Below are 15,082 nucleotides of genomic sequence, written 5' to 3' on the forward strand. Positions count from 1 at the left end.
TTAAATCTAGGGTAAGGTAATATTGTACACATGCTTTTGTCTGCAATTCCACGCTTATTTGTATTTCTAGTCTTCTCTTTCTAAATCATCCTACATGGTGGCTCTATATCCATTGTAGAAATAGTAAATAAATTTCTAGGTGTCATTCCACTACTCAGGAACCTACAGAGACTGCTAGTTTATCAGAGAAGGTCCAAAATATTATTTCATTTTCCTGCCCAACTCTGTTTTGCAATTCTTGAAAATAAGTATTCTAAGTAACAATCAGGGTGGGGATCCTCATTGACCCCGAGGAAACCATGCTCATGCACAACTATTCAACTAGCATGAGGTCTTTCCCCATTTATTCACTCATACATTCATACTGCAACAAATTTTAGTGTCTACTCTATGTCAGGCATTGCAGTGAACTTGAGACAGAACTTTAACAACACATGATTTCCCACTTGGGGGACATAGATTCCTCTTCATCTAAATTGTTTTTCCTGAAGTCCCTGTTGAAACTTTAGCTTACTTCTAAGCATTGAGTTCCATTCCATCAATCTACTACCTGTGTCACTCATTTTGCCATTTAATTATGTTCTACCTTAATTTTTCTTAAAAATTCTCTGTCAAGAGGTATCACAATATTCTTGAAAGTGAGGACCTGGCTGATCACAACACTTTCTCCCTCACTGTGGATCTCAGAGCAGATGCTCAGCTCTGAGATGATTTCAATTGTAATAGTAGCATTTGCTTTATTCTTCAATGATCTCTAATGACAGTGAATTAAATTTCCTTGCAACCAAACTTAAAAACCTGAAGGACAATGTAAGGCAAATGCCTTGCATGATGAAAATTTATGTCATGATTATGTATGTTCAGCTCTCAGTGTTGAAATGGATGTATGGTGACTATAAATTAAAGGCATCCGTGAGGATGTCCTTTTGAATGATTTTATTGATGGCATTCACTTTGGGTAGTGAGGGGAAAACAAGGGAAAATAATGGTCACTCTTTACTGTCCAAATAATGTGATCTATTTGATGTTAGAGGTAACATCTCCAACATAAGAAGTCTTTTTATTAGTGGGCCCAGAAAACATCTTGGTATTTCCTTTGGTGTGATCATTGTTAACAAAAACTATGTAAATGTGGAGTATCTTTAAATTAACCAGAAAGTCCTCCTATAATAAATATATTCAGCTCTCGTTTACCATGCAGGTCCTCTTCCTATTGTATGAGCCAAAGTAAAGCCTTGTAGAATCACTTTGACCAGTGATGTCCTCTCATTTACCCTGAAATATAGGTTTAGAAATTAGTGATAGTCTAATCCAGTTCACCAAAGCATGAAGAGTTCTCTGTTCCATCCACAGTTACTGCTTGGCTCCTGTGCTCACACACCGAGCAGTCCTGTTATCCAAGGTACCATTGCCCTTTGCATGGCAGAGCCAGGCCTAGGCCACCCACTGTTTCTAAGGCTGCTTCTGATCGATTTTGCTGTTTTCCTTTAGCATGTCTTAAGAAGGAAATACTTAGATTAGTCACTCTTTGGAACTAATTTATAGCATCTTTCTATTAATCTTAACCCCTTGCACCGTTGAAGATACCATATGCCTTTCGTATTTTAGTACTGGTACCATGTAAATCTCTTCTAATTTGTAATAGAAATGGGAACTCTTGAATACAACTTTACAGTGATTTTTTTAGACCCACATAATTTGTTATTTCTAATTGGAAATGATCCAAATTCACAGTGAGCCAATTGTTTTTTCAATTGATACATTTTGAGTGAACTTTGTCTAAGAGGCTCTATTCCTAAATTTTTCTCCAGAGAAATGATTGAATTGCAGTTTAAGTATTGCAGAGAAGTAACTGATAATATTGATATTCTGGCTTTAACACCCTTATTTGGTATGGCAATGAGTGTTGCAATATTAATTTTTACTAAACACTTGTGTATGATTTTTTGGATTTTGTAGCTGGAATGATTGCATTTTAAAAGTATCTTCAGATCTGACTTCAGGAATCAATCTCACATTGTCAGTTTTAGGTTCCAGAGGAACCCTAGACCTCCTCTTAAGTATGGAGGCTCTAAAGAAGCTAATGGAAATCTAACAGTGCAGGGGAGGTCAGATGATACTTCACTGCTGGCTTGTACCTCACTACTTCTAATTCTTAATTGTTTCTTGGGGTTTTCTTTTTAAACATACTTTGTGAAGGTAAAACTTATTCATCATGAATGCAAAATACTCCAATAGTGTATTTTGCTTGGAACATATGTTTATACAACAAGTGTGGTTGTTCTAGTTAATTCTGTTTCCTTTTATGATGAGTACTTTGAAAATCTTGAGGATAAGGAGAGGGTAGACTGAAATACCCTCTGTTCATTTTCCTAAGGTATTTGTGAGAATTGTATGTGGTGGTTCTATTTTTTAAAGATTCTTTTTAAAAAGAGTGTCCATTGATGGATGAATGGATAAAGGAAATGTGGTGTGTATACACACACACACACACACACACACACACACAGACATAATGCAATATTCTATTCAGCCATAAAAAAAGAAGGAAATCCTGCCATTTGTAATAACATGGATTAACCTTGAGGGTATTATGCTAAGTGAAAGAAGTCAGACAGAGAAAGACAAGTATGTATGCTCTTACTTATTTGTGGAAACTAAAAAAAAACCTAACTCGTAGAAACAGAGAGTAGATTGGTGCTTGCCAGGGACAGGGGGAGTGGAGGAAATGGGTGAAGGTGGTCAAAGGGTATAAACTTGCAGTTATAAGATGAATACATTCTGGGTATCTAATATACAACATGGTGACTATAGTTAACAATACCTAGTTATATACTTGAAAGATGCTAAGAGAGCAGATCTTGAAAGTTCTCCCCACATACACACACACAGGTAACTATGTGTAAGGTGATGAATGGTTAACTAACCTTATTGTGGTAATCATTTCTCAATATATACATATATCAAATCATCGTGTTGTACACCCCAAACTTACACAATGTTATATGTCATTTGTATTTCAATAAAGCTGGAAAAAAAGAGGATGACTAAAATAGTAACTATTTCATTGAGTTAAGCATCGATAATTTAAATTTTGAAGGCAAAGGCATCTTAGAGATTATTTCATCCAATCCCAGACAATAAATGATTAAGTGAATTCATATGTTAGAAGATAGTTGGTTTTTTTAACTTCAGCCTGGGCAAGGTAGCTGGGAGTATATGCAAAGATCAAAGCTGAGGGTATATGGGGATCAGTGCTCACAGACCAGCTGTCTTTTTATTTACCAATTCTATAGAGTGGGCGTCACTCTGAACCCAACTGCCCTGCTAGTTTTTAAGCAACTGGAGGCCAGAACTTTGTCTCCTTCATCTCTGTAACACCCCTACCACCTGGTATAGTGTTGGATTATTTCTGAACTAGTAGAGCATAAAGTAGGAAGGTTGTGTTCACAGTGCTATGGGCCGGACCTTTATGTGTGATCTTTAATGCTCTCACCATTTCCAAGGTTTTGGTTTAGTCCTCACTGTGTTTCATTTTTGCTATGATTTCTTTACTTTATCTATTCATGTCAATTAAAGTAAGAAACAAGAAGCTGTATTGCAGCTTCAACTGCATGTGTTGGAGGAAGAGATTAGTTACAAATTTTGGATTACATCCTAACTTCGATTCTAGGATCCTGGCTCTATGCCCAAATTCAAATGAAATGAAATGAAATAGTCAAAGAACCCCCAAATACCTGTCTGCCCTGAGGTTTAGGTTGTATATCAAATCATTCTAACTAAATATCACTACTTTGTCCTATTTTGGTACTGCTCAGATAAATAGACACAACTCTCTGAAAGCTGTGTTAGAGTTTATGGCTTATAATCCAGCTTTAGCAGATTATTCAGCTCTGTTTGTTTTCAACCCTTTTGTGACTATTTATATAATTCATTTTGGAGCAGTTTTTACTCCTTCATTATAGTCTCACTTTAGAGCACATTCCAAGCATTACCAAGTTCTGTTTTTAGGGGTAGAATGTCAATACTCTGATTTTAGCATGTGTTTCTTGTTATTTTGATTCTTAATGTGAATCAAATCACTTTTGACCTAAATTACTATAGTTTGTGTCTAATTTGTTTATTGATTTCCACGGTATAATGACTACAAGTTACAACTGATTAAAAATATAATGCTAATATTCTCACTATAAAAATACAGAATTTGTATTGCTTTTTTTCAAGGTTTTTGCCACTGTTTTCTTTTTTATCCCTACATTGAAAAATATATTTTTTTGAGTCTCAGTAGTTCTATGAAATGCCTGAACACTACCTTAGGACTACACTTCTAATTATGAAGGAAGATGTTAATTAAATGTCTGGAATGGGCTGGTGACCTAAATACTTACTTTTACCATGTGTCTAACAGTGTAAAGAGTAGTAAGAGGTAGTATGCTAATAAAAAATAGGAGGATTTGGGGGCTGGCCCCATGGCCTAGTGGTTAAGTTTGGCGTGCTCCGTTTCGGTGACCTGGGGTTCAGTTCCTGGGTGTGGACCTACGCCACTCGTCGGCAGCCATGCTGTGGCGGCCACCTATATACAAAATAGAGGAAGATTGGCATGGATGTTAGCTCAGGGCAAATCTTCCTCAAGCAAAAAGAAGAAGATTGGCAACAGATGTTAGCTCAGGGCAAATCTTCCTCAGCAAAAAAAAAAAAAAAAGTTTTTCTATAATATTTTCTGAAGAATTTATAATAGAGAATTCTAAAGAATAAATAAATATAAGCAGGCCAAAAAGGAATCTGGATAAGATTTTCTCTCTTTAACATATAGGGGTATTGAGGCTCTTTTGTGGTGGTTTCTTTCCAGGCAATTTGGATATTTCTTCAGGGTCGTTTCAGGGGGGTGGGGGCTCTAAGATTTTGTTCTAATGTCATAGATAGGAGTGAAAACTGCATGTGAAGATTGGTGACTTATCAGGGAAAGTCACATCATCAGATTTATGACTTTGACAAATCATAAGTTGCCAGTCTTCTGCCCATGGCAGCATTAAGCCTGTACTGTAGTTTTTCATTGCCAGTGTGAAGATTTTCAAATAAAGTATCGTTCGTGCTATGTCTTACTAGGAAGCTTTTTTATTACCTTATAGAATTCTTGGGGGGTGGGCAGCATAGATGCAGTAGCTCACATACCTATAATCTAAACAAAGTCTAAATTAAAGGAAGATTTAAAAGCAATGTACAGTCATGCATCGCTTAATGACGGGGATGCATTCTGAGAAATGCCTCATTAGGCGATTTCATCATTGTGCAAACATCATAGAGTGTACTTACACAAACCTAGATGGGATAGCCTACTGCACACCTAGGCTATATGGTACTAATCTTATGAGACCACCATCATATATGCGGCCTGTTGTTGACCGAAAAGTTGGTATGCGGCACATGATACAGTGATACAGATGAGAAGGTTCAACTAGAGATATGTATCTAACATCCCTAGATCTTCTGACCCTAAAATCCCTTGATTCTGTGTTGCTTTGTATTTCCATTTTGCTTTAATTAGTTTTCCTTAAGAGTTGGGGTAACTCAAGAAAACTAAATTTATTTATGCACTTGTTAACCTAGTCAGGGGTGATGAGTAACAAAAAAGTGTAGGAATAGAAGTGACACTGGTAATTGTTGACCGAATTAGTATAGTTTTCATGAGCGAAAGGAAACTTTCTTTGATTTTTAAAAAGTGACTTCAAGGCCTTACTATAACTTTATCAACCTGCTGTTTGGGAATGCATGGCAATACACATTATCGTGTAAGTTCCTTTTTATTTCAATATATACCATTAAACTTAATTCAGGAGAATTTGTTTGAATGTTTTCATTTGAAAGTAATACGTGTAAAAACACCAGCGATATATTATATTCTTGGATGAATATTGCCATGCTATGAAAAAAGTAGATTTTTATAGTGAAAAATTAAAAAACAATAGTTTGTAGGTTAGAATTTTCATTCTGTGTAATGAAATGCATAAACTAGGTAATTGCACACATTTATTATCAATTGAAGAGCATTCATTGTACTGTGTAGAATAATAAAGTTGTATATGTATAACAAACGTAACATTGTGTTTTTTTTTCCCAAAATGGTTTTAAGAAATCAAAACCCAAACATGAAGTAGGTTTGCACCTTGGCCAAACATTTATTCACTGTGCCATTTATTTTGCTTATTTGTTTTTAAAGATGGAGTAACAATTAGATATGAGCAAGCTGTACTTTGATGTTCATTTGGAATTAGCATTTCCTTTCCTCTTACAAAGACTGGAATATGCAGTTTGCAGTGATTAAAAATAAACATTTTGGCGTCTATTTATTTTTTATTGCTTGATTGTAAATAGGTGGTATCTATACAATGGGTCATGGTTGTTGCCTTTCATGCTCTCCAAGGCTGCGCATACCTATTTTTTGGCTTCTGAAAGAAAATGTAGTCTTTTCTTTGCTTAAATTGTAGTCACAAAGTTAAATTGTGGTAGTACCTGAGGTAGTAGTCTTTACAAAACCTACCCCCACAGTGTTGCTAAAGCTTGTGAGCTAAAGAATCTAATACTTTCATTGGAGCATATTTATCTGAACTCCTGATCTTTGGAATGTACCTTCTTCTTTACTCTCAACTCTTAAGTCTCAGGTAAAAATGATGAGTCTTCTTGGAACACTGGTAATCTTTGGGAACTATGAAGCCCCCAGCCCTGGAACTCTCTAATATTTACTCTAATAATGGAGGAAGGTTGTCTATCGGGAGAGTCTTTGACTCCCACATTGCATTGAGGCTCGCTCCTATCGATGGAAGTACATTTGTTATTAAGCCACGCTAACTACACTCCATTGAAGGTAGCAATCTGAAGGTATTGCTGTCTGTCTAAAGTAGGAGTTCTCTAAGGGTGGAGATTATTAAAATTGGTGTGGTTGAGCATTATGTCATCCTTTCCCAGAACACAATCTTTATATCTCCTCTTCAACTTCCCAAATAAAAATAGTGGTACTTATAAATAGATGTTAGAACTTGCCAATCATTTGGCACTTGGAAGTCTTCCATTTTAAAAAAAGTAAAATTTCATTTTTTAGCATTTGACCTACAAATTCAGAATAACTACTGATTTAAATATAAACTAATATAAGTACCAGGGATAGAATTTTCCTAGCTTCCATAAAATTTAATACTGATACAGACTAAAGAATTCTTCTATATCAGAAATCTCGTTTTACAGATGCTGAACTGGGTGTTTGAGAGAGTAAGTCCTTTGCTCAGGATCCCCCCACTGTATGGTAAGAGAGCCCGATTCATGGCATCACTCAGGCCTCCAGATTCGTAGGCCTAGACTCTTTCCTCAATTAGTTGTTTTTAGAGGGGAAAGAGGGCTGAACAACTGGCCTAATTCTGAACAGTGTTTTTGAATGATTTTTGTTAGTTTACATTGAAAATAAAGCCAGCACTAACTTCTAGTGTAATTGGTTATCTACTTAACATGGAATAATTAGGATTAGTGGGTGGTTGAGTAGAGCAGTTTCTTTACCCTTTCATATTTACTCTAGTTTCTGCCTTGTGGACTTTCCCAGAACTGGATAATCTCCTGAATCCAATTTCCCAACTGACGACAGCGGTGACATTTTTCTTTTGTGAAGGGCTCTGAAGTGGCTTTATAGATCAGAGCGGTTGATTTTTAGATGAGATTGGCTTATGGCCTTGAGGGGTCATGGTGGCACTGCCGCTCCCTGTGATGTGTTTTTTGCTGTATTTTTTTTATTCCATGGGACACTGTCAAGACCAGGTGATGAGAGGCTGTCAGCCTAAAAGGCTGACATATATAGTAAAACTAGTAGAAAAAGAAAGGCTCTGTTCTTGCTAAAGGTAGGACATTGACAAGTGGGCCTGGCCGTTTGTAGCCAAGTGGATGCTTACGCCATTGCTCCTCCCCATTGAGGTGTCCCTGCAAGCCCCTGGCCAGGACCACACTCTCCCACTTGAGGTAACGTATCTGGGTTCAGAATTACCTCTTGCCTCCTGAGGAGGCAGGTTATTCTGAACAGCTGCAGACTTAAACCTTGGCTCATAGAGGGCAAGGTGTTAATAATTATTTTACTTTAACCAAATAGAACAGCACATTGGCAGATATCATTTATCCTGACAGCATAGCTATGATGTGAAGGCCTTTCTGTTAGGGAACTGCTTACAGGCTAAAAAATCACAATTCATTTTTTTCTGTTCTTTCTTCTCCCTTTTGCTCAATAAACATCACCCTCCCTCCCCCCTCTCCTGCCCCTGCCCTTGGCAATGGAGAGAAAGAAAGAGAAGTCTACATAGCTTATTGTAAGTGGAACTATATTCATAAATAGCTTCTTGATTGAGAACAAATGCCTCATTAATCTTAAGTGCTTCAAGCAGAGAGCACAAGTAAAGTCAGGAAGAATAATGACTGACATTATGGGGAGCATAACATACTGTACTACACACCAGGATGTGCATGTCCGGAGGTCACTGGTCTACAAGGCACATCTCCTAAACAATGAGGAAAGAGATCCCTAGGAAGAGTGGAGAGGGAAGAAGTGCAGAGGTTTCTCATGAATGGCAAAAATTAGTCCAGTGGCAGGATGAAGAAATCATGTACTTGGCTATTTGTTGTTGAAGGTCATGCTGGGAAGAAAGAATAACCAGCTGGGTTTTTATTTGAAAGCCAAATGTTGTACAGTTTTAACAAAGTAAGATATATGTTCAACTTGAAGTACTTTGCTCAGGATCCTGGAAATACTATTATGTAAATGCACTAAGTTCCGTATAGATTGCCTCTACCAGTCTTAAATTATAGAGCTGCTTCTCCTTGCCACCAAGCGTGTGCCAGGCTTGCTACCCTGCTACCAGATAGGTGCTCTGCAAACCTCAAGTTAATTTTTATACTGGTGTAAGCAATGCCATTAGAAAGATAGATCCAGGAAAAAAATGTAATTTGAAACAAACGCTGTGTATGACTTTATATTCTTCTATTTTCCTTTCATACAAATGGTTCTATGATGATATTTAAATAGTTACAGTGGCCGCTTTCTTTTTTTTTTTTATATTTTTTTTAAAGATTTTATTTATTCAGTTTTTTCCCCCCAAAGCCCCAGTAGATAGTTGTATGTCATAGGTTCACATCCTTCTAGTTGCTGTACGTGGGACTCGGCCTCACGTTGGATGGAGAAGTGGTGCCTCGGGGCGCTCCCGGGATCCGAACCCGGGCCGCCAGCATCAGAGCGCGCACACTTAACCGCTAAGCCACGGAGCCGGCCCGTCAGTGGCCGCTTTCTGACTTTGTTATTCTCCCTTGGCATAACTCAATTCTGGTAAATCCAACTCTCTACTCTGTGCCTGCACGCGTGTACCCCAACATGGCTGTGGAGAAACATCCAACGTGCAGATTGCTCTTGCTTTCAATTTGTAGCTATAGGTGTGTCCTCAGTGGTGCCAGTAATTCATACTGCATTTCCATCATCCATTCACGCTAACCTACCACTCTTCTGGTTGACTGCTTCATACCTTCTGTCACCTGAAGCTTCCCCGTCTTCTCCCCCATCCTCCCTCTCACCTGATGAACTCACTTCATATTTCACCGAGAAACAGGAAGCTGTCAGTAGAGATCTGCAAGTTTCCACCTGCGTCATATCTATAATATCCTATAACATCTACCTAAGGCCGTCCCCTCTGTTATACACAGGATCATAGTTCCAATAATTTATCCCTTTCTTTCCCACATCATCCATGTTCCCCTCTCCAGATGATTCTCATCATCATCCACACAAGCTGTTATTTCTTCCATCTTCAAATTAACCAAAGAACCCTCTCTTGATCTTTCCTCCCCACCAGCTCCCACCCTATTTCTCCACTGCACCTGTGTCTAGCAAAACTCCTTTAAAGACTTGTCTTTATTCACTCTCTCCAATTCTTTCCCCTGCTTCTCTCTTAAACTTACTCAGTCACAGGCTTTGCCCCTTAGGAACTTCTGTTTCACCGGCACCATCAGTTGATCACTGCCTCCTGTTTGAAGCACTGTCTTCATTTGGCTTTCAGGACCCCACACTCTCCTGCTTTTCCTCCTCCTTTACCAGCCACCTCTTTCCACTCCCCGGAGTTCAAAACATGGGACTCTTCTGTGCATTAACCCATTTGGTAATCTCATCCCATCTCATGGCTTTAATGGTTTTGAACAGCATCTAGTCTTTGATGGCTTGTACATTTCTACGTCCAGCGCAGCCTCTCCCCTGAGGTGCAGGTCTGTATGGCCGACTTCCTAGCAACTCCTCTCGCGTGTCCAATAGATGTCAAATTCACCCCGTGCCAAACTGAATTCCAGATCTTCTCCTACAGGCTTCCTTATTTCCAGGCTTTCCAGCTGCTGAGGCCAAAAAGTTTAGAATTAGGGCCGGCCCGGTGGCGCAAGCGGTTAAGTGCGTGTGCTCCGCTGAGGCAGCCCGGGGTTCGCCGGTTCGGATCCCGGGCGCGCACCGACGCACTGCTTGGCAAGCCATGCTGTGGCAGTGTCCCATATAAAGTGGAGGAGGATGGGCACAGATGTTAGCCCAGGGCCAGTCTTCCTCAGCAAAAAAAGAGGAGGATTGGCAGATGTTAGCACAGGGCTGATCTCCTCACCAAAAAAAAAATAAAAAATAAAAGTTTAGAATTAGAACTGACGCTTGTCTTTTTCTCATTCCCCATGTCTGTCTGACAGTAAATCCTCTCTTGTCTCCTTTTAAAATGAATCTAGAATCCTGGCCGCTTCTTAATCACCTCTGCTGATTTTACCCAGACTAATCCACTCATTCTTTCCTGGATTATGGCAGTAACCTGCTAACTTCTCTTCTCACTTCTACCCTTAAACCTCTATTATCTGCTGTCGACACAGCGGTTGGAATGATCCAATTAAAATGTTAAGTCAGATTGTCCTTGCTGAGCTCAGATCTTACAGTGGCTTCCCATCTCAGTCAGAGTAAAGTGTCACCTTTTTCATGGGCTGTGAAGCCGTATCAGATATTCTTCCTCTTACTTTCTGACCACCTTTCCTATTAGAAAAGGCCAGGGTCTGCCGGTATCCCCTTTCCATGGATAACTCCATGGCCCCCCTTGCATAGCACTGAACATCCTCTACCACCTAAATAATCTACTGATTTAGTTTGTCTCTGCTCCAACCAGAATGTAAGTTCGCTGAGGTCAGGATCTTTGTCATTCACTGCTGTTGCCCAGTGTCTAGAACACAGCATGGTGATTAACCAGTATTTCTTGAATGAATGTATGTTTTCACTTAGAATACAAATTAGATGTGGGCATCTAAATTAGAGAACTGCTTACTACTATAAGATTCATTGGAGCCTGTGGAATTTCCATTCAGAAGATAACTGCAGGAAACCTGTCATTCAGTTTCCTAATCACTCGGAATTCATGCCAGTCCTGTCCTTGTGTGAGCTCCTGTCCTCTCTCCAACCCTGATAAATGAGCCGCATCTCCTGAAATGGTTCTTCCATGTTTTGTTGATCAGCACTTTGTAAGCTAGTTTTCCGTTAATGTGATTAATTACTCTTTGTTTTCCCAGCTCAGACAGCCCTATTTTATGGTTTTGCATTTCTGTTATGAGCGTGTCAGATCAACAAGGGTGTGGGTGTGGGGAGGTACTTCAAAATCTCATAATTTTTCTGTAGCACTGAAAATTGGCGTTAGTGGCACTTTATGGATATGTCAGCTGAAATGAGAGCTTCTTACGAGGCAGCCTGAGAATGTTGGTATTGGCATTTCTTTAACTGATGTTTTATAGAGGAGCCATTGGAACATGAGTTCCCTCTGCTAAAGATGATGAACAAGTGCGATAGCTGTATTATAACGATGTCCTTCTCTCCATTGTTGTTAATGTTGTGTCAGCACTTTGATTATAAACGCTCTTTGTCGTGGTTTAATAACTGAGCTGTAAAGAAATCATTCCATGTTGTAAATTGGTATGCTAGCTGTTCGTCTCAGTGGAAATCAAATTTTACGAATACTTGGTATTGCTAAAAGGGGATTTTGTGAATGGCATTAAGTGAGGGAAAGGGACCGAAGCAGGGAAGGTACAATATTCAGAATATGATCTGAATTTATACTCTTTCATTCAGCTTTTAGCTGCCCTGAGGGGGGGAATATAACAGAATGGATCTTTTAATGCTGAACTTGGGAGATAGGAATAACAGCTGCCTTATGGAGTAATCATGTTGTAACAGGCATTTCAGTATTTTTTTTTGTTTTTTTTTTTTAGGGAACATTGGTTGACTAGCAATATGTCTAAATCTTTATAATAGTGAGTCATTTTATTCTGGGTGTTATTGTTCTGGAAAAGGCATGCTCATTAAACACAAGATAAAACAAGGCTGGCAACGAGCACTGTTGAATCTTATTTATTTATTTTGTTCTGCAAGGCTGAGCAGTTTGGGTATCTCCTTAGGTTAGATTAGAAAGAAGTCTCCATACACTGAAAGACTCAGGAAGAAATCATAGATGCCCATGTAAAATTTTCATTTAAGTAAAAACATAGAAAAAAATGGGATAAACCTCCATAGTTATATTAATTTTAAATTACATATATTTAATGAAAAAGATTTAATTTCTTTGTGTATCTGTGGGTTTTCTTTTTGTAATATAAGAGTACTAACCATTGTTAGGCAAGTCTCCCATTCCCAGCACTCTCAAATGCTCAAATCTCTTTTATTTTTTTTCTTTTTTTTGCTGAGGAAGATTTGCCCTGAGCTAATTTTGCCCTGAGCTAACATCTGTTGCCAATCTTCCTCTTTTTTTTTTTGCTTGAGGAAGATTCTCCCTGAGCTAACATTCTTACCAGTCTTCCTCTATTTTGTATGTGGGTCACTGCCACAGCATGGCTGATGAGTGGTGTAGGTCCGTGCCGGGATCCAAACCTGTGAACCAGGCTGCCAAAGTGGAGTGTGCTGAACTTAACCACTATGCCATGGGGCTGGCCCTCAAATCTCATTTTTTAGAGAACACTACTGATAATGTTTTGTCAGTGGGCCTTTCAGATTGTTTCTACGCATAAACTAATGCTATGGATTGCTGTTCTTGGGGGACCCAGTGGTATCACAGTTTATTTAACATGCCTTAGAGTTTTCACCTAATATTACATTGTGTAGTTCTTAGTGACTCAGTATTTATGGATTTACCGTATCTTTTTCATTACTATTTTAAATTTCAAGCTTGAATGTATTCTTAAATTAAAAAATTCAGAGGTTACAAATAAAATCTAAGCAGGTGATAATTCCAGTTCCTCCCAGAGATAACTTTTTTCTATTATAAACAGAAATTAAATGATGGTCATTGTACATTCCTCCTTCTGCATAGAAATAAATGTTTATCTAAGATAGATTCCAAGAAGTTGAATTGCTGAGTCATAATTTATGTCCATTTAAAATTTTGATTGATAATGCCAAATTCCTCTCCAAAGCCACCATAACAACTCACAGATGCCAAAACTGTATATTCTGATTTAAAAATCAGAAGTTGTATCTCATTATTTCATTTTTCATTTCCTTTATACTTGAAGTTGGGTATCTTTTTTATGTTTATTGGCAATGACGAGTCTTTGAATCTTTTGTCTATTTTTCAGAAGTGTGGATTTTTAAAAAAATATTTTCTGTATAACAATCTTTGTTTTATATTGGAAATATTTTCTTATTTTATGTTAATTTGTATGATATTTTATCCTTTAGAATTGAAAAATTTTGATATAGTCAAAATTTGTTAATTTTTTCAATACTCATTTTATCTTTTAAATGTTAGGTTAAGAAGTCATATTTATCCTAAATTCATCAATATATTTGCCCCAAATTTCTTTTAATACTTTTATAGTTCTGTTTTGTTTTTGAGTTTAGGTCTGTAAATCAATTGGAATTTGTTTTTATGAATCAGAAAGAAATGCACACTTCAATTAAATTCATTATTGAATAGTTAGTGTTATTTTCAGTTATTTATTCAGCTCTGTTTTCTGGTTTTCTCTTCGACTAAGAATAGTCTGCTATCTAACATATCCTTTAAGTTTTTAATTTCAGTTACTTTTTTTGGTTATAGAATTTCTATATTTTTTAAAATTCTGATTTGCATTTATTTATAGTCTCTTAAATTCTTAATACCCACGTTTAATTTTTAAACATATTAAAATGTTTATTTTATGTCTTGTGTCTGAGATCATTGTGCATCTAATTCTGTCTGTTTTGTCTGCTCATGGAACCACATTTTCTTGCTTTTTTTTTTTTTTTTTTTGGAGAGGAAGATTGGCCCTGGGCTAACATCTGCTGCCAATCCTCCTCTTTTTTTTCTTTTTGCTTGAGGAAGATGGTCCCTGAGCTAACATTTTTACCAATCTTCCTCTATTTTGTATTTGGGCTGCCTCCACAGCATGGCTTGATGAGTGGTGTGTAGGTCCGCGCCCGGGATCTGAACCTGCGAACCTCCAGCCACTGAAGCAGAGCGTGTGAACTTAACCACTACACCATCGGGCTGGCCTCCTCTTGCATGTTTTTTCAGTTTTGATTGTGAGCTTATATTCCTTAGAACTTAATATTTGGGAATTTCTTGACGCCTTTGTTATAAGTGGTTGCTGAAAATTATAATTTTCATTTTTAAATTATCACAATCCACCTTGCAGTAATATCATCCTATTTCATTAACCTCCTTCCCTGTGTGGTCTTATCTTACATTTTACTTCTGCATACACTATACTCCACAGTATTGTTAATTTTTTTTGAAACAGTCAAGTCTTTTAATGAAACTTAAAGTCTCTATCTCTTTATCTCTCTCTCTTGCTCTCTTCCTCTCTTTGTATATGTGTGTCTTTTGAAGATGCTAAAAATTTACTTTATATTTACCCACAAATTTACCACCTTTGGTGTTCTTCATTCCTTCCTGCCAGTCCATGGTTCAGATTGGTGTCATTTTCATTCTTCTGAAGAATTTTTTTTTTTTACCATTTGTTAGAATGTGGATCTCCTTAAGACAAATTCTCTTAGATTTTTGTATCTATGAGATTGTTTTTAATCTTCATTTTCAAA

The 15,082-nt window shown here is 37.6% G+C and overlaps 1 protein-coding gene across 6 annotated transcripts in view; it reads left to right on the top strand.

Moving 5' to 3' along the window:
• KDM4C (lysine demethylase 4C) overlaps window positions 1–15,082 on the top strand; it is a 389,491-nt gene that overhangs the window by 257,952 nt on the left and 116,457 nt on the right. The gene's annotated exons all lie outside the window — the stretch shown is intronic.

The sequence above is a fragment of the Ceratotherium simum genome, chromosome 20 (genome assembly GCF_057802395.1).
Source record: "Ceratotherium simum simum isolate JZ-2026a chromosome 20, ASM5780239v1, whole genome shotgun sequence".
NCBI lineage: Eukaryota > Metazoa > Chordata > Mammalia > Perissodactyla > Rhinocerotidae > Ceratotherium > Ceratotherium simum.